Genomic DNA, 21,041 nt, shown 5'->3' on the forward strand with positions numbered 1-21,041 from the left:
ATAATTTTATCATCCTCATTTTACAGCTGAGGAGGCTCTGCAAATGTAGGCCACTGGATTTGAAGTCAGATCAGCTGGATCCTCAAACCTGAGCTTAATAGTAAGCTAGGTGAAGGCAGGGACTATCTGTCAGTTCAGCACACTATCTCTAGGGCCCAGCATGTGTCTGAGAAAACATTTATTGACTAAACGACTAAAACAAAAAATCTACCAAAATGCTGTCCTCCACTGACTTTCTGCAGCACATATTTTTTTTTCCCCAGAGTGAGATTGTGTTGTACTATTTGTTCCACACGTCTCTGCTTCCACCGCAGTGACCCAGGGCACACATTGGTCAATGCTGGCTGCCGTCGAGTCTTGGATACAGACTGAGGCATAAAGGCTTTGGAGTAATTGGACATGTGTCCAACCAAGGAGCCAAATCTTGCTTCAGTCCAGTTTTCTCTGGAATTTTAGGCAAGGAAAGCATCTTTGGGGCCATCGAACCCAGCCTGTTCCTGAAGGAGCAGAAACAGTGAAAGTGGACACTTGTCTTAGCTGGCCTCTGTCTCTAGCACGAAATTTCTGGAGAGTGGTTTTGCAGCCCCTCTTCCAGGACACGGGTGGGTTTGAGTGGAGTTGTGAAGATAGCCTGAGCAGGTTTCTCAGAAATGCCAGGAAGTGGTCCCCCTACCTTTAGAATTCTAAATAGAATTGGCCAAGACTTGAGTGGAAGGGAGGAGGTAAACTTGTTTGTAGAAAGAACTAGGGCACTGACATGCCAGCTCCAGAAAACAGCATGGCCCTTCTCTAAAGTCTGAACTTTTAGATCAGAGGGAGATACAGCCTTCAGCCTTTCCCTTCTCCATTCAGGTCTCCTTGTGGAGAGACAATGAGTGGTGATAGGAACTCCCCTAAAATGGATCTGCCTGGAGCTGAGGCCATAATTACCTCAGAGTTGCTAGCATGTCACAATCAAGAGCAGGTGGTTATTTTTAAATGGTCCAAGTTGTAGGAATATCAGTGGAAAATAAAAAGCATTCCAAAGACTGCCCAGATTGGTGGTGTTTGTGTTGTTTGGGTGATGGTAAGATACTGGAAATGAAGAAGTCGTGTGTGTGTGTGTGTGTGTGTGTGTGTATCTTTGTTGTTGATGGTGAATTTTTTGTCATAGTAACCATTACTTTCTGAGCTATGGACCTCTGTCCCAAGATTCTGGAGCTGTAAGTTGATGAGGTTTCCTGTTGAGACACACGACACCTGCAGGTAGGCCTGGGATTTCAGGAAGCAGTCTGCGACCAAAGGTATCCTTCAATATCCTCAATGGCCTCTGTTCCTATGTTCATTCATTCCTGCACCCAGCTTGGTCTTCTATCATCTTTCTGCCTCCTGTCCTGAAGCCCATGGCTGCAGGGGCTAAGCTCCCACTCCAGGAGGTTTTCTCACAGGGCCCAACCCCACACAGCACAGTGGCCTTGTCCAGCCCCCTGGCATGCTAGTGTGTGACATTCTCTTTATCTTTCTATATGAAGAGAAGTCCTATACTTGTTCATACCACCATACATTTGGAGCAGACCAGAAGGACGTTTCCTGGGCCTCTAACCACTTCTTCTGCCCACATTTCCTATACAACCTGGCTTGGCGTTTCTACTTCCAATCTGCTTGAGTCAGTGCCAGATTTGGGGCTTGATGCTCTGCATGTGTGACCTGCTTCCTAGTCTCAGACCTGCTTATACAAACACACACACACACACACACGCACACACACACACTCCCCTACATCCAAACTCTGGCTATGCTTAAAGAATCCTTCATTTGAGGGTATAAAAGTCGAGTATCCTGAGAAAAGGATGGGATGGGTTATTTTCTTTGGGTCGGTTACCTTTTACTTTAATAAGCAATATCCAAGAGGCATGAAGATAATAGTCCCTGGTTGGAGAATCTCCTTTTTCTCACTCTTAATATTTCCCCTTTGAGTTGCCATTGGATACATACACTCCATCAATCTGGAGTCCAGCCTCACAGGCATGGGTTTGGAGCTAAGCTTCTGCTGACTGTCACATTGGGCAGGCAGTGGGGACCACAAAAGTTCCAGGTGAGCTGATGGGATTTAAAGAATGGTCTTAGAATTAGGGATGTAGAAAGTATCAACATTTATCTTTGGTATGGGTGGCCTTCCTGCTCTGGAACCAAACATTTTCCCTCAAGAAACTCTTTTTTATTCTCAAGTCACATCAGCCATAGTCACATATGGGATCAATCCCCTACTGGTTTTTATTATTGTGACTGGGAATTGTGGTCCAATGCACTCCACCAACCCACTACCCTCTAGCCTTATTGGCCTATTGCAACCTACTCATGTGTGTGGCCAGGGAGGGCTATGCTCCTTCCCTCTGGTTTCTGTTTTCCCAGTGGTTTCCATGTGGCTGCTGCTGCTGCTGCTGCTTCCTCTCGGCTCTGCCCCGGCTCCAGCCATCTTCCCTATCACTGGTGGTTGCTGCTTCTGTAGGACTCTGATTCTAGGAGTTTCTCTTACACGACACAGCTCTACAAAGCAGAGTAGCCTTGTCCAGCCTCCCTGGCATGCTAATGTGTGACACTGTCTTTATCTTTCTATATGAAGAGAGGTCCTATACTTGTTCCTGCCACTGTACATTTGGAATAGGCTGGAAAGAAATTTCCTGGGACTCTATCCACTTCTGCCTACATTTCCTATACAACCTTGGTTGGCATTTATATTTCCAATCTGCTTGAGCCAGTGCTTGAGCTTGCTGCTCTGTATATATGTGATCTGCTTCCTAGTCTCATGCCTGCCTATATAGCACAAACATTGGAGGTATACACACCTTCAAACCCCATCTATGCCGCCATGGTTCCAGAAAGCACCATGATCCTTCCAAGCTTGGCTCAGGGTTCTTTCCAAATCAAAATGGAAGGACATTTTTTGCCTCCTTAAGCGACAGAGCTTTCCACCACCCTTCCAGTGGACACATTCCTATGATAATTCAGTTTCATAACTAGCTTGCTAGAGTTCTAGAGAAGCACCCCAACTTCTGAATAAGTTCAGTTTCAGGAAATGAGACAAGATTGTTAAAGTGTTTGAGGCAAGAAGCTGTGATCATCAACCCATCAACCCCGAAGTTTTCCTTTTCCCCTCTCTCAGGGAGTCTGGAGCCCTCAGGAGTTGAAGCTTTCCTTCATGGTCTTCTTGAAAACTGTGAGTGCCCACACATAACACAAAACTCCTGTTAGCAGCATTTTCTTTCACAAGGAGACCCTTTGGGGCTTGTACAGATTTTTTTCAGGCTAGCCTCAAAATTATATTTTTTGAAAAAGAAAAAAGACATTATCTGTAGCTTGAGAGGCAGGAATCATTTCTTTTTAAAATACTTTTTTGTACTTTCTAAGTTTTCTGCATTAAAAAAAAAAAAAAGATTCAAAGAACGCAGCAGATGTTTACTGTTAAACCTGAAAACACTTCTCAGCCCCACTCACTTAAGAATCTATATAGTGGGAATCATGTTTTCTAATGCCCTTAAGTGTCTTAAAAATTATCTGTTAGTTGTCAGTTAAATAAACACCCAGATGTGCTATTTTATAGATGATACAACATATCAAATTTACCCCCTTTTATTCTCTGTATTCTGCATGGCTCCTTGATCCCTAGATTTCAGAGCTGAACTTAAGTTCTTTGTCCAGCCAGGTCGACTATAGCAGACAGAGTTCTCATTCCTTCTCAGCTCAAAGAAGTAAGTGACTGTTGTGGTTCATCTACAGGAGACTGTGCTAGGACAGCTTTACTTTCCTGGACCTGCTACAGAATGAGATAGAAAGGGAAGGAGCTGTAGCCACAGCATCTGGGAAGGCTGTAGTTCCTGCTGATGCTCTTGGCTCAGTCAATAGGAGAACAAACATGAGGACCAAATGGATGCTTGTAAGAGTCTTTGTGGAAGCTGTGGAGGTCAAAAAAAGAAGGGGATAGGATCTGAGTAGAAAGAGCCTAAAAATGAATTCAAATTCATTAGCATTGCTGGCTGTTAATGATTCAAAGTATTTATTTGGATCAGAGAGTCACGGGACTGTTCAACTGAGTGTTTATTTAGAAAAACAGAGCTAGCAGACTCTCCAGAAAGTATAAATTGGGCTTTGGCAGGAAACCAGCTTCTTTTTGCCATCAGAGTGTCATGCGAGTCTCAGGAATGGCAAACATCTGTTTGAAGGATATCCTGACCTTGGATCAGCAGAAAACTCAGAAGAAACTGCATCAGCATTTGATGTGTAGCTGTCATTTAAGATAGCAAGTGCAGTGGGCATCATTGTGGCCAAGTATTAACAATGGACCCAATAAATATTTGCTGAATGTCTACTATGTGCCAGTTACTTCTATGTGCTGGAGATACAACAGTTAGTAGGACATACCTATGGCCCAAATAATTTATTGCTTCACAGAGACACTGGGATAAAAGTTCACAGTGTGTTGTCATAAATATACTGTACGTTTACCATGTTCTTTTCTTGTGTAGGTTAGAATTTGGTGGGCAATTACAATGGATATAATATGCATTAGTGGGAGAAGCTAAGCCTAGCTCACTATCTTGTACTGCCTAGTTAGCCATTTTTTTTCTCTTGACCATTTACTCATTAAAATATTGGCAGGCCCACTGAGGGTGGTTGTGTTAAATTAAAACTATGAAAATATCCTGAGATTCATGAGCATAAGTTTGCTTTTGCATACTTTGTGCCAGATATTTTTCAGAACTTGTCTTTCTTTCTTTCTTTCTTTTCTTTTCTTTTCTTTTCTTTTCTTTTCTTTTCTTTTCTTTTTTTTTTTTTTTTTTTTTTTGGAGATGGAGTCTCGCTCTGTCACCCAGGCTAGAGTGCAGTGGCACGTTCTTGGCTCACTGCAACCTCCGCCTCCCGGATTCAATTCTCCTGCCTCAGCCTCCTGAGTAGCTGGCATTACATACACTGGCCACCATGCCTGGCTAGTTTTTTTGTATTTTTAGTAGAGATGGGGTTTCGCCATGTTGGCACACTGGTCAGAATTTGTATTTCTGATTTTATGTAGGTAAAATGGTAGATACATTATATATTATGTAATACCACTGGTGAGTGCTACAGCAATATCTTTTAACTAAAATCTTAATATCTGTGCCATTAGGTGGGTATAAAAATTGACACTAATTGTGATAAAGATGATAAATAGCCCCATTATGCAATATGAAAAATATTTAGTTTTCAAATTTAAAAAAAAATTTCAGAATTATAGCCTGTAGTCCTAACAACTTGGAAGGCTCAGATGGGAGGATTCCTTGAGCCCTAGGAGTTCAAGACCAGCCTGGGCGACATAGTGAGATCTTGTCTCAAAATAATTTTTCCAGAATTATAGATAAGAAATGATGGACTTAGAGTATTAGTGAAGAGTATACACTATAATTCAAATAATTTATTGCTTCACATAGATACTGGAATAATAGTTCATAAAATGTGTTGCCATGAATATAATGTACTTTTGCTGTGACTGTATCACCAGGTTTACCTAGAAAACAATACACTTTTCCTTACAAACAAATTTAACTGGAGGAAAATCACCACCATCTCTTACTGAAGATCTTTTGCCATTCATGTTTGGGTTGTTTCCCATGTTTCAAGGCTGGTATTCCCTTGGGATCACTATGCTAGTCGACTTCTTGTGAACTGTAATGTGGAATAGGAAACAGAATACCACCAGAGCCACACTAAAGCTTCTAAATTGGAGCCAGGAGGTAATTTATTTGATGCACTAAACAGCATAAAGCCAACATCCTGGCCTGTGACCCCAGTGGTATCAGCATCAATAGCTGGATGAAAGCAGGGGTGGGAGGGATACAAGGATGGGTTGGTGAATACAACCCACTTGCCTCGAGTCTGCATTTGTGCATCCCAAACTTCTACCCAGCTTTGTACTTTCTGTTCCCTCTGGAACACACTTCCTTATGACTTTTGAAGAACCAGTTTCTTCTCATCATTTAAACATCAGCTTTGATGACACCTCTGAGGGAGGCATTCCTTGACCACCTTATTTATGTATGTATATGTTTGAGACGGAGTCTCACTCTGTCACCCAGGCTGGAGTGCTGTGGCATGATCTCGGCTCACTGCAATGTCTGCCTCCTGGGTTCAAGCAATTCTCCCACCTCAGCCTCCTGAGTAGCTGGGATTACAGGCACCCACCACCACGCCCAGCTAATTTTTGTATTTTTTTTTTTTTTTTTTAAGTAGAGACAGGGTTTCACCATGTTGCCGAGGCTGGTCTTGAACTCCTGACCTCAAGTGATCTGTCCACCTTGGCCTCCCAAAGTGCTGGGATTATAGGCACAAGCCACCACGCCTGGCCAACCACCCTATTTAATGTTGTCCACCTTTATAACATTACCTCATTTTATTTTCTTCAAAGCACTTCTATGCAATGATCTTGTCATTTGTTTGCTTATTTACTTGTTTATTATTTTTCTCCTTCACAGAGTAAAGACCCATCTGACTTGTCCATTGGCTCCTTAGTCCCTAGAGCAGTACCTGGCACATTAAGGGGCCAAATAAATATTTGTTGGATACATAAATGGCCCTTGTGATATCACTAGTTTCCCTACTTTATAATGGCTGAGCCACTGTCATCCCAACATCTCAGTGATCCTTTTGTGACAAGTGTCCCAGAAGAAAAAATATTGCAAATGAAGGAAACATGATGGGTCACAAAGTGTGGTAGAATATTACATTGGCTTCACAAACTGTGAATCATAAATCATGGTTCCATCTGTTCTGTGACAGGGTGAAAACAGCAAAATTTTCCACAAGATAGAAACTAAAAACAAAGACAAGTCACAAGTTTCAACTCATGGAGTGCCTGTTACTATTATTTTGGATCATTTCCCCTGTCCTCTATTCTTCAGCAACCATTTCAGTCATGCTGTGCCTTTCTGGAACAGGCTCAGGAATCTATTCATAGTAGATATTGGTTTCCTCCAATCTAAACATTTTTTGCCCTATAACTTCATCCTTGGCACAAATAAGCCACTCAACAAATATTTGTTGACTACTAACTGTAAATTCCACTATTATAAGTTTTTTCTTCTTTGATTTTTTTAAATAAAATAAAAATATCCTTTAGAAAAGGTAACCTGCTTATAAAGAAAGCCCATTTATTCACAATCTAGTATTTATCTCATTGAAAGATTTGATGGAGTATAGAGTACAGAACAGTTTTTTGAACATGGATTATTACTTGGGCAGGAAAACTCTGGGTGTGGCATGAGCTGTCCTGAGGAGTGACGGGATGTTTGGGCATGAAGAAAAATGAAGAAAAGTGTCCAAGACAACTGGTTCACATTGCAATTTTACTGAAGGTCAGCTAAGTGGAGAATGCTGTTCTGGGAGAACTGGATGCCTTCAGATTATGCCAAGTAAAGGCAAGAGGTCACCAGGACATCCTTGGGTCAACCAAACCACTATCTTAGTATCTAGAAGAAATTAGATTAAAATGAAGAGCAGTACACAGATGACATTTCTGAGAAGCTTCTCAAGAAACTCATAGCCATGATTGCTCCTGGAGAACAAAAATGAAGGATGATAGGGTGGTGGATGGGTCAGTAGAATTCTATATTCCTCCTCATACTTTTTTCTAGAGTTTTAATTTTTCCCATGAGAAAGTATTTATTTCACAACTATAAAATTCAAAAATTGGTAAAAATCATTCCTTTTTAGATTTAGCCATATTAAAATTAATAAAATAATAGTATCAAATAAATAAAAATAAATATCAAAACAAATAAAATAGCACAGTGCTGTGGTTTGAATATTCTCAAACTCATATTGAAATTGAATTACCATTAGGATGGTATTGAGAGATGGGATCTTTGAGAGTGGCTGGGTCATGAGGGCGCTCTGCTTTCATAAATGGATTAATACTGTTATTGTGAAAATGGGTTCCTAATAAAAGAATTACTTTCAGCCCTCATTTTTCTCTGTCTTGTGTGCTCACCTTTTGATGCTTTCCCCCATGTTATGACACAGTAAGAAGGCCCTCACAAGATGCAGACCCTTAATCTTGGACTTCCCAACCTCCAGAACCATGTCTCTTTTCTTTTTAAATTTCTTAGTTTCTGTGGAACTCTGTTATAGCAGCAAAAAATAGAACAAGATATAGGAGGATGTCACAGCAAGGTTAAAATTATTGTATCATGATAGAAGAGAAAACCTTGCATTTGTAAGACACAGTTATTCATGCAGTTTTTAAAATCTCTGTAGAATGTTGTTCAACCTTCTCAAGACATAATAGCAGCACTGAAAGCAGACCCAGTAGTGGTTCTAGAACACAGATCCTTCAGGCTTAAACTTCTCTGACATATGGACCCTACTCTACTCATTCCATTTTTCTTGTGACCTCTTTCCTTTTTTCTCTCTCTCATTACCAGTTTAGACTGTTGCCTCTCTGAGTGATTTGAATTCAAATCCCTCAAGAGAAGAATTGATTTGTCACTACATGGTATTCAGGATAGGAATAATTTCCCGGCTTTCTTTATTCCCTTGTATCTTTGCCATAAAATGCAATCAGCTAAGGGCATCTGTAAATGCATCTGATTTTTCAACCTCAAAGTTTCTAACACACACCTCCTGCACTTAAAAAATCCAAATACTAATTCCTTATGTTTAGAGCACACTAAATAGATTTTCAAGCCCTCATATGCACAGCCTTAGTTCATCTCTGGCACAGGGGGGCTCTCCTATTGTGATATTGTGATCTCCTTCTATAATGAAAAGGCTGTTCAAATCATAACTGCATGTAGGGAAAGAAGGTTTGCACACAGGTATGAAGGTATGATCTATAGCTGTTGGGGAGTAAAAGTGTTATCCAACTACTGTCTGCTTTTGGAACAGTGAACTTTGTTTAGTCTAGAAGTCACTGAGCAAGCAGGGCACCATGGTTGTCCCCAGTGAAATGCTTTCAATAACTGTGGTTTGTGTAAGAGAAGAGTTGTGCAGAGTTGGAGTGATATTAGAGTTACATCCAAAAAATTTGAGGGTTTTCTTCATTTTCTGCTCCCACAGTTTAGAAAGGGCAGGAGACTCGTGTGGGACAACTATATTAGATGTGCTTTTATTTGGAACAGAGTGGAAGACCACAGAGACTGGGCCATCTTCTGCTCCTGTGCTTTTGTTCAGTGTTTTCACATATTAATGCTTGTCTGACTTCTCCTTAATTGTAATAAGTTACAGCCCGCACCCAAGCCTTTCAGTAGTTTCAGTTTCTGAAAAACTCCTTGCAGGCAAAATTCTTGTAGGTTAAAAAACACAAGGAATTTACATGGAAATTAACAACACATACTTACTTTAAAAATTAACAGTATATATACATGCATGTAATTGAACCTTGGCAGAGAGACCTATCTGTCCACCAAAAATACATTCTTCCCCCTCTGTAGGGGAGGCTTGAGCTCTGACATACAATAAAGAAGGGAAAGTGTCCTTGAGGGTCGTTGTGCAGACAAGAGGCTGCATTTTCTAGCCTCTTTGCTCCAAATGTGAGCATGTGACTGCTTCTTGCCACACAAGTGAGCTAATATGTCTTCTTCTGGGCTGGGAACATCTGCATTGAACTGAATAACGAAAAAAAAAAAAACCCTTTATTTTGCAAAGGTACTGAGATTTGAGGTTTCTTTCTTTCTTTTTTTTTTTTTGAGGCGGAGTCTTGCTCTGTTGCCCAGGCTGGAGGGCAGTGACGCAATCTCCGCTCACTGCAAGCTCTGCCTCCTGGGTTTACACCATTCTCCTGCCTCAGCCTCCTGAGTAGCTGGGACTACAGGCGCCGCCACCTCGCCCGGCTAGTTGTTTTTTTGTATTTTTAGTAGAGACGGGGTTTCACCATGGTCTCGATCTCCTCACCTTGTGATCCGCCCGCCTCGGCCTCCCAAAGTGCTGGGATTACAGGCGTGAGCCACCGCGCCCGGCCAGGTTTATTTCTTAAACTGAGGGTCGGGAAACTTTTCTCTGAGGTTTATTTCTTAAACTGAGGGTCAGGAAACTTTTCTGTAACTAGCCAGATAGTAGATATTTTGGGCTTTGTAGGACACATACAGTCTCTGTCTCACATTCTTTCTTCTTTTTGTAAAAACTACTCTTGACTCACAAGTTATACAAAAACAGCTGCAGGTTTAGCGAATTCAAGTTTTTAATACAATAAAAAACAACAAAAAACTCACACGATGAAAACAATGCAAATGGTGAATGAGATGTCACTACTATTAACTAGCAACCTATGAGTACTCAGGGAGAAGACCTTTAGGCCACCTTGGCCCACCATTCCACCGTGAAAATAACTGCACTGTGGCTCTCCCATTGTGGTGCTTAAGTGCTCCCAAGTCAGTACTATTTAAATTGGTTCTCATAAATACAGGAATGCCTCCAAAGTTAAAGTTGAAGTGAGAGGTGACAACGTGCTAGCAGCCCACGCTCTCGGTGCCTCCTCAGCCTCGGCGTCCACTCTGGCGGCGCTGGAGGAGACCTTCAGCCCGCCACTGCACTGTGGGAGCCCTCTCTGGGCTGGCCGAGGCCGGAGCCCGCTCCCTCTGCTTGTGGCGAGGTGTGGAGGGAGAGGCGCGGGTGGGAACCAGGGCTGCCCAGGGCGCTCACAACTCGGTGGCCCCGCACTCGGAGCAGCCACCTCGCGCCGGCAGTGAGGGGCTCAGCGCCCGGGCCAGCAGCTGCAGAGGGTGGGCCAGGTCCCCCAGCACTGCCAGGCCGCCAGGCCATGCTCAAATTCTCGCTGGGCCTCAGCCGCCTCCGTGCAGGGCAGGGCTCGGGATCTGCAGCCCGGCATGCCCGAGCCCCCCGGACCCTCCACCGCCCCGTGGGCTCCTGTGGGGCCCAAGCCTCCCCAGGGGTACCGCCCCCTGCTCCGTGGCGCCCAGTTCCATGACTGCCCAAGGGCTGAGGAGTGCCGGCACAATGGCACAGGACTGACAGGCAGCTCCCCAGGCAGCCCCCAGGTACCAGCCACTAGGTGAGGCCAGCTGGGGTCCTGAGTGGGGAGGGGACTTGGAGAACTTTTATGTCTAGTTGGAGGATTGCAAATACACCAATCGGCACTCTGTGTCTAGCTCAGGGATTGTAATTGCACCAATCAGCACTCTGTCAAAACGGACCAATCAGCTCTCTGTAAAATGGACCAATCAGCAGGATGTGGGTGGGGTCAGATGAGGGAATAAAAGCAGGCTGCCCGAACCAGCAATGGCAACCTTTGGGGGTCACCTGATCTGGGGTGGTAGCTTTGTTCTTTTGCTGTTTGCAATAAATTTTGCTGCTGCTTACTTTTTGGGTGCATACCGCCTTTATGAGCTGTAACATTCACCACCAAGTTCTGCAGTTTGACTCCTGAAGCCAGCAAGACTACCAACCCACGGAAAGGAACGGACAACTCCAGATGCACCACGTTTAAGGGCTGTAACACTCCCCACAAAGGTCTGGTGCTTCATTCCTGAAGTCAGTGAGACCATGAACCCACCCAGAAGGAAGAAACTCCAGGCACATCTGAACATCTGAAGGAGCAGACTTCGGACACACCATCTTTAAGAACTGTAGCACTCACCGCGGGGGTCTGCGGCTTCATTCTTGAAGTCAGTGAGACCAAGAACCCACCAATTCTGGACACAGAATCAGTACATGAAATTAATAGAGGAGGAATTACGTACCCAGCGCAAAGAAACTAAAAATCTTGAAAAAAAAGTGGAAGAATTGATGGCTAGAGTAATTAATGCAGAGAAGCTCACAAACGAAATGAAAGAGACGAAAACCATGGCACGAGAAATATGTGACAAATGCACAAGCTTCAGTAACCGACTCGATCAACTGGAAGAAAGAATGTCAGCGATGGAGGATCAAATGAGTGAAATGAAACGAGAAGAGAAACCAAAAGAAAAAAGAAGAAAAAGAAATGAACAAAGCCTGCAAGAAGTATGGGATTATGTAAAAAGACGAAATCTACGTCTGATTGGGGTGCCTGAAAGTGAGGGGGAAAATGGAACCAAGTTGGAAAACACTCTTCAGGATATCATCCAGGAGAACTTCCCCAACCTAATAGGGCAGGCCAACATTCAAATCCAGGAAATACAGAGAACGCCACAAAGATACTCCTCGAGAAGAGCAACTCCAAGACACATAATTGCCAGATTCACCAAAGTTGAAATGAAGGAAAAAATCTTAAGGGCAGCCAGAGAGAAAGGTCGGGTTACCCACAAAGGGAAGCCCATCAGACTAACAGCAGATCTCTCGGCAGAAACTCTTCAAACCAGAAGAGAGTGGGGGCCAATATTCAACATTCTTAAAGAAAAGAATTTTAAACCCAGAATTTTATATCCAGCCAAACTAAGTTTCATAAGTGAAGGAGAAATAAAATCCTTTACAGATAAGCAAATGCTTAGAGATTTTGTCACCACTAGGCCTGCCTTACAAGAGACCCTGAAGGAAGCACTCAACATGGAAAGGAACAACCGGTACCAACCATTGCAAAAACATGCCAAAATGTAAAGACCATCGAGGCTAGGAAGAAACTGCATCAACTAACGAGCAAAATAACCAGTTAATATCATCATGGCAGGATCAAGTTCACACATAACAATCTTAATCTTAAATGTAAATGGACTAAATGCTCCAATTAAAAGACACAGACTGGCAAACTGGATAAAGAGTCAAGACCCATCAGTCTGCTGTATTCAGGAGACCCATCTCACACGCAGAGACATACATAGGCTCAAAATAAAGGGATGGAGGAAGATTTACCAAGCAAATGGAGAACAAAAAAAAGCGGGGGTTGCAATACTAGTCTCTGATAAAACAGACTTTAAACCATCAAAGATCAAAAGAGACAAAGAAGGCCATTACATAATGGTAAAGGGATCAATTCAACAGGAAGAGCTAACTATCCTAAATATATATGTGCCCAATACAGGAGCACCCAGATTCATAAAGCAAGTCCTTAGAGACTTACAAAGAGACTTAGACTCCCATACAATAATCATGGGAGACTTCAACACTCCACTGTCAACATTAGACAGATCAACGAGACAGAAAGTTAACAAGGATATCCAGGAATTGAACTCATCTCTGCAGCAAGCAGACTTAATAGACATCTATAGAACTCTCCACCCCAAATCAACAGAATATACATTCTTCTCAGCATCACATCGTACCTACTCCAAAATTGACCACGTAATTGGAAGTAAAGCACTCCTCAGCAAATGTACAAGAACAGAAATTATAACAAACTGTCTCTCAGACCACAGTGCAATCAAATTAGAACTCAGGACTAAGAAACTCAATCAAAACCGCTCAACTACATGGAAACTGAACAACCTGCTCCTGAATGACTACTGGGTACATAACGAAATGAAGGCAGAAATAAAGATGTTCTTTGAAACCAATGAGAACAAAGATACAACATACCAGAATCTCTGGGACACATTTAAAGCAGTGTGTAGAGGGAAATTTATAGCACTAAATGCCCACAAGAGAAAGCAGGAAAGATCTAAAATTGACACTCTAACATCGCAATTAAAAGAACTAGAGAAGCAAGAGCAAACACATTCGAAAGCTAGCAGAAGGCAAGAAATAACTAAGATTAGAGCAGAACTGAAGGAGATAGAGACACAAAAAACCCTCCAAAAAATCAATGAATCCAGGAGTTGGTTTTTTGAAAAGATCAACAAAATTGACAGACCACTAGCAAGACTAATAAAGAAGAAAAGAGAGAAGAATCAAATCGACGCAATTAAAAATGATAAAGGGGATATCACCACTGACCCCACAGAAATACAAACTACCATCAGAGAATACTATAAACACCTCTACGCAAATAAATTGGAAAATCTAGAAGAAATGGATAATTTCCTGGACACTTACACTCTTCCAAGACTAAACCAGGAAGAAGTTGAATCCCTGAATAGACCAATAGTAGGCTCTGAAATTGAGGCAATAATTAATAGCCTACCAACCAAAAAAAGTCCAGGACCAGATGGATTCACAGCTGAATTCTACCAGAGGTACAAGGAGGAGCTGGTACCATTCCTTCTGAAACTATTCCAATCAATAGAAAAAGAGGGAATCCTCCCTAACTCATTTTATGAGGCCAACATCATCCTGATACCAAAGCCTGGCAGAGACACAACAAAAAAAGAGAATTTTAGACCAATATCCCTGATGAACATTGATGCAAAAATCCTCAATAAAATACTGGCAAACCGGATTCAACAGCACATCAAAAAGCTTATCCACCATGATCAAGTGAGCTTCATCCCTGGGATGCAAGGCTGGTTCAACATTCGCAAATCAATAAACATAATCCAGCATATAAACAGAACCAAAGACAAGAACCACATCATTATCTCAATAGATGCAGAAAAGGCTTTTGACAAAATTCAACAGCCCTTCATGCTAAAAACGCTCAATAAATTCGGTATTGATGGAACGTACCTCAAAATAATAAGAGCTATTTATGACAAATCCACAGCCAATATCATACTGAATGGGCAAAAACTGGAAAAATTCCCTTTGAAAACTGGCACAAGACAGGGATGCCCTTTCTCACCACTCCTATTCAACATAGTGTTGGAAGTTCTGGCTAGGGCAATCAGGCAAGAGAAAGAAATCAAGGGGATTCAGTTAGGAAAAGAAGAAGTCAAATTGTCCCTGTTTGCAGACGACATGATTGTATATTTAGAGAACCCCATTGTCTCAGCCCAAAATCTGCTTAAGCTGATAAGCAACTTCAGCAAAGTCTCAGGATACAAAATTAATGTGCAAAAATCACAAGCATTCTTATGCACCAGTGACAGTCAAACAGAGAGCCAAATCAGGAATGAACTTCCATTCACAATTGCTTCAAAGAGAATAAAATACCTAGGAATCCAACTTACAAGGGATGTAAAGGACCTCTTCAAGGAGAACTACAAATCACTGCTCAGTGAAATAAAAGAGGACACAAACAAATGGAAGAACATACCATGCTCATGGATAGGAAGAATCAATATCGTGAAAATGGCCATACTGCCCAAGGTAATTTATAGATTCAATGCCATTCCCATCAAGCTACCAATGAGCTTCTTCACAGAATTGGAAAAAACTGCTTTAAAGTTCATATGGAACCAAAAAAGAGCCCGCATCTCCAAGACAATCCTAAGTCAAAAGAACAAAGCTGGAGGCATCACGCTACCTGACTTCAAACTATACTACAAGGCTACAGTAACCAAAACAGCATGGTACTGGTACCAAAACAGAGATATAGACCAATGGAACAGAACAGAGTCCTCAGAAATAATACCACACATCTACAGCCATCTGATCTTTGACAAACCTGAGAGAAACAAGAAATGGGGAAAGGATTCCCTATTTAATAAATGGTGCTGGGAAAATTGGCTAGCCATAAGTAGAAAGCTGAAACTGGATCCTTTCCTTACTCCTTATACGAAAATTAATTCAAGATGGATTAGAGACTTAAATGTTAGACCTAATACCATAAAAATCCTAGAGGAAAACCTAGGTAGTACCATTCAGGACATAGGCATGGGTAAAGACTTCATGTCTAAAACACCAAAAGCAATGGCAGCAAAAGCCAAAATTGACAAATGGGATCTCATTAAACTAAAGAACCTCTGCACAGCAAAAGAAACTACCATCAGAGTGAACAGGCAACCTACAGAATGGGAGAAAATTTTTGCAATCTACTCATCTGACAAAGGGCTAATATCCAGAACCTACAAAGAACTCAAACAAATTTACAAGAAAAAAACAAACAACCCCATCAAAAAGTGGGCAAAGGATATGAACAGACATTTCTCAAAAGAAGACATTCATACAGCCAACAGACACATGAAAAAATGCTCATCATCACTGGCCATCAGAGAAATGCAAATCAAAACCACAATGAGATACCATCTCACACCAGTTAGAATGGCGATCATTCAAAAGTCAGGAAACAACAGGTGCTGGAGAGGATGTGGAGAAATAGGAACACTTTTACACTGTTGGTGGGATTGTAAACTAGTTCAACCATTATGGAAAACAGTATGGCGATTCCTCATGGATCTAGAACTAGATGTACCATATGACCCAGCCATCCCATTACTAGGTATATACCCAAAGGATTATAAATTATGCTGCTATAAAGACACATGCACACGTATGTTTATTGCAGCACTATTCACAATAGCAAAGACTTGGAATCAACCCAAATGTCCATCAGTGACAGATTGGATTAAGAAAATGTGGCACATATACACCATGGAATACTATGCAGCCATAAAAAAGGATGAGTTTGTGTCCTTTGTAGGGACATGGATGCAGCTGGAAACCATCATTCTCAGCAAACTATCACAAGAACAGAAAACCAAACACCGCATGTTCTCACTCATAGGCGGGAACTGAACAATGAGATCACTTGGACTCGGGAAGGGGAACATCACACCCCGGGGCCTATCATGGGGAGGGGGGAGGGGGGAGGGATTGCATTGGGAGTTATACCTTATGTAAATGACGAGTTGATTGGTGCAGCACACCAACATGGCACAAGTATACATATGTAGCAAACCTGCACGTTGTGCACATATACCCTACAACTTGAAGTTTAATAATAATAAATAAATTAAAAAAAAAAAAAAAAACACCACCACCAACAAAAAAAAAAAAAAAAAAAAAGAAATTAATAGAAAAGTGAAATTCCTACATCCTTAATTGGCGTACCTTAGAGTATGGCTGCTTTACTGCTTTCTCTCCCACTTTCTCAGCTTTGTCATCATACAGTATTTCTTATACTATTGCTATACCTAGTTCCGCCCTAGATCTGACTGGAGTCTTCCAACAATGCCTGGACATCCACCAGCAGATCTTGCAGCTCTATGTGGTAAGACTCCAAGGTAGCATCTACATTTCCTCGGCTCCAACTCTCACACGACTTCTCATGGTTGCCAGACTCCCTATTGGTATGCGGGTGTTGTCAGGCTTGGCACCTTCCATTCCACCCTGGCCCTTGTCTCAATTGGCACAGAACCCAAGACCACACAAAACTTCTAGGAAAGTTATTGTCCAACAATAAAGTGAACAAATGGTAGATTATTCTGCAGCAACAACAATGGAAATTTGGAAGCATTGAAAATAGTGTGCGAGAAAGCTCATAACAGTATATTACATAAAAACAATTGCAAATTATATATTCAAAATGAATTTAACTGTGTAAAAACAAAGACTTGAAGGAAGTACACTAAAATGTTAACAGTGGTATTCCTGGGTAGTAGATTATGAGTATTTTTTTATTTTTATTTTTTTTGCAATGGAGTCTCCATCTGTTGGCAGGCTGGAGTGCAGTGGCGTGATCTCGGCCTACTGCAACCTCTGGCTCCCTGGTTCAAGCTATTCTCCTGCCTCAGCCTCGCTAGTGGCTGGGATAACATGCACGTGCCACCATGCCTTGCTAATTTTTCTATTTTTAGTATAGGGGGTTTTCACCATGTTGGCCGGGATGATCTTGATCTCCTGACCTTGTGATCCACCTGCCTCGGCCTCCCAAAGTGCTGGGATTACAGGTGTGAGCCACTGCGCCTAGGCTTATGAGTGATTTTTTAAAAAATATTATTTTCTGTGTTTTTTGAAAATATGTACAAATGACTGAGGTTTTTTTTTTTTTTTTTATGACTAAGAAAATAAAAAGTAGTTCTTCCTACAAAATCTTTGGAGAGCTCTGCTGTCCGGAATGAGTTCCCAGCCCAAGTCCCGCCCTCTGAGGGCTTAGCTGGGAGAGGAACATAAGTCATCCTCAAATCTATGTTCAGAACAGGAGCAGGACAGGGAAGAGGAGGATGAATGGGAATCCAACTTAACAATAAGGTTTGAACCAGAGGGAATGTGGAGACCCAGAGCAACCTTGGTTTGGTGCGATCCATTTCTTCCTGCCTGCAAGTATTCAACTTGTTTCAGATCCAGTTTCTTATCTCAGCATATGCCCTGCACACTCTGCTTGTTCTCCATGCCCTCTCTTCACTCCTTAAGTCGTGGCACTGGAAACAAAGCAAGAGAGGCTTTCAGACTAAAGCTGTGTGCTCGTCTGTTCTCACCCTTCCACATTGAGGGTCAGGGCAGAAGACCCTCTGCACTCTGTTCCTGCACCCCCACACCCACGGAACAGCTCTTTCATGATGCCTCTCATCTTTCTTGAGGGACCACTATGGGGCTATTCTGCGTCTATCCCCATAGCTCATTGTTTCACTTGTTTGTGCACATGTACTCACATGTATGCAAGTGCTCCTGAAAACATTTATTGGAACACATGCTTAGGCATAGCCTTCATTTATTCTGCCAGTTAACAAATTTCCCCTCTGCTTTGTGTGATTGCTGCACTTGCGGACAAATATGCAGGCTGAGGGAACAGTAAGTACAAAGGCCCTGAGTCAAAAACAGGTTTGATTCTTGCCCTCCAGTTGTTCCCATTGTAGTGAAAGAGATCAGTAAACAGGTAAATGCAATGCTGCATTATAGACATTTATCACTTAGCATTTATAATTAACATTGACATTTAAAACTGTATGTTATTTATCGTCTTGGTCCCCGACAGAAAATAAGCTTCATGAGGGCAAAGGTTTTTGCATTATTTTGTTCATTCAGTGTCTCTAGGACCTCAAAGAGCTATAGGCACATAGTAGATGTTCAGTGTTGTTTGAACGGAAGAAAAAAACCCCACATTTATCCTTCTGCTCCCATTTTCCCTCCCCAGAGGCAACCAGTGTTATTAAGCCCTGGGAGGAGTGTATTATTTCAACAGACCACCACGCTCTCCACCAGACTTTGACTTTGGGACTGCAGGTGAGTCTCTGAGTATCCCACAATTTGGGGGATTCTACTTGCCAGGAGGTGTAGGGTGCTGTCCACCAGCTGTAATGTTGGCTGCAATTGGCTCTGGTCCTCTGAGTCTCATAAGGACCTGGCTACCCTTTTTGACTGTGGTGCAAAGGAGGAATCAGGCACTGGCTAAACTCTGGAGACTGCATTCAGACTTTGTTGGGGACTTGGCATTTAGAAAAATACATGCCTGCTACCACATATCGTGAGGCCCTCTCCTTCAGCTCAAGGCCTAATCTTGATAGGCAAGGGACCTGGCAGGAGATAGTCTCTGTATGTGAATGTGTAAAACCTGAGCTGCATGGAGCCCTCAGTGCCACAAATGTTAGGAGCCTCTGCTCTTGGAGTGGACTTGATGTATGACCCTTGAGCAGGACCCTGACGAAGGACCAAATTACAGGGTCAGGGTCCTGGTTTCTATCTCAGAAGAAATATCTTTTTCAATACTCAAGTATCCACAGAGTGTCTGAAGAGTCAAATTGAATTTTCCATTGTTCCCTTTTTGGATGAGGAAGGCCTGAATTTTATACTTGGAGCAATTTACAATTTATAATTTATAAGTATTAAGGAAATAAATGAATAATTACTAAACATCCATTATCCTTGATGGATTAATTATAAACTATGGTCCAAAAAGTTTAAAAGTGCCCAAGACCACACAGTTATTAAGACCTCAAAGAGCTACAGGCACATAGTAGTTGCTCAATGTTGTTTGAATGGATGATAAAAAACCCCACATCTATTTATCCCTCTGCTCCCATTTTCCCTCCCCAGAGGCAACCAGTGTTGTCAGGCCCTGGGAGGAGTGTGTTATTTAAAGAGACCACCAAGTTTTCCAACAAGCTTTGACTTTGGGACTGCAGATGAGTCTCTGAGTGTCCCACAATTTGAGAGGTTCTACTTGCCAGGAGGTATAGGCCACTTAATTAGTTTTAGAAAATTAGAACAGAATTTCTTGCCTCCAAGCAAATCTCCGAAAAATGTTATTTCAATCTGATGCCTCTGAGTCCCCATTTATGTTTCATTTTGTTTCTGTAAATCCATTGGGTTAAATTACTACATTTTTGGATTCTGAGTATCTTTCATAAAGCCTAACACATCATAGACTCAACAAATCTTTGTTAATAAACATAAGAGGCTGGGCACAGTGGCTCACGCCTGTAATTGCAGCCCTTTGGGAGGCTGAGGTGGGCAGATCACCTGAGGTCAGGAGTTCAAGACCAGCTTGGCCAACATGGTGAAACCCCGTCTCTACTAAAAAAATACAAAAATTAGTCAGGCATGGTGGTGTGCATCTGTATTCCCAGCAACTTGGGAGGCTGAGGCAGGAGAACTGCTTGAACCTGGGGGAAAGAGGTGGCAATGTCAAGATTGTGCCAGTGTACTCCAGCCCGGATGACAGAGTGAGGCTCCATCTCAAAAAATAGACAAAAATAAAAATAGAAGAAAAAATCTTAGTCACAAAGACTTTTTTTCTTAAATTTCCAACTTTTAAGTTCAGGAGTACATGTATAGGATGTGCAGGTTTGTTACATAGGCAAACGTGTGCCATGGTGGCTTGCTGCACAGATCATCTCATCATGTAGGTATTTAAGCCCAACATCCACTAGTTATTCTTCCTGATCCTCTCCTTCCTCTCACCCACTGTCCTCCGACAGGCCCCAGTGTGTGTTGTTCCCCCCGTGTGTCCATGTGTTCTCATCATTTAGCTCCCACTTATAAGTGAGGACATGTGGTATTTGGTTTTCTGTTCCTGTGTTAGTTTGCTAAGGATAATGGCCTCTAGCTCCATCCATGTCCCTGCAAAGGACATGATCTTGTTCCTTTTTATGGCTGGATAGTATTCCATGGTGCATATGTACCACATATTCTTTATCCAGTTTATCATTGATGGGCATTTAGGTTGAGACCATGTCTTTGCTATTGTGAATAGTGCTGCAATGAACATATGTGTGCATGTGACTTTATAATAGAACAATTTCTATTCCTTGGGGTATATATCCAGTAATGGGATTGCTAGGTTGGATGTTTTTGTCTCTAGGTCTTTTTGGAATAGCCACACTGTCTTCCACAATTGTTAACTAATTTACACTCCCACCAACAGTGTAAAAGTGTTCCTGTTCCTCCACAACCTTGCCAGCATCTGTTGT

At 42.1% G+C, this 21,041-nt stretch overlaps 2 long non-coding RNA genes across 2 annotated transcripts in view; one reads left to right on the top strand and one right to left on the bottom strand.

Annotated features, from left to right (window-relative positions):
* Positions 1-21,041, top strand: part of LOC119623874 (uncharacterized) — a 101,423-nt gene that overhangs the window by 62,900 nt on the left and 17,482 nt on the right. The gene's annotated exons all lie outside the window — the stretch shown is intronic.
* LOC140712862 (uncharacterized) overlaps positions 1-21,041 on the bottom strand; it is an 81,661-nt gene that overhangs the window by 26,324 nt on the left and 34,296 nt on the right. Inside the window, exon 3 of the long non-coding RNA XR_012094665.1 lies at positions 17,950-18,053. This is a non-coding gene — a long non-coding RNA (uncharacterized lncRNA). The remainder of the gene's footprint in view (positions 1-17,949; positions 18,054-21,041) is intronic.

Source organism: Chlorocebus sabaeus, chromosome 11, assembly GCF_047675955.1.
Source record: "Chlorocebus sabaeus isolate Y175 chromosome 11, mChlSab1.0.hap1, whole genome shotgun sequence".
NCBI lineage: Eukaryota > Metazoa > Chordata > Mammalia > Primates > Cercopithecidae > Chlorocebus > Chlorocebus sabaeus.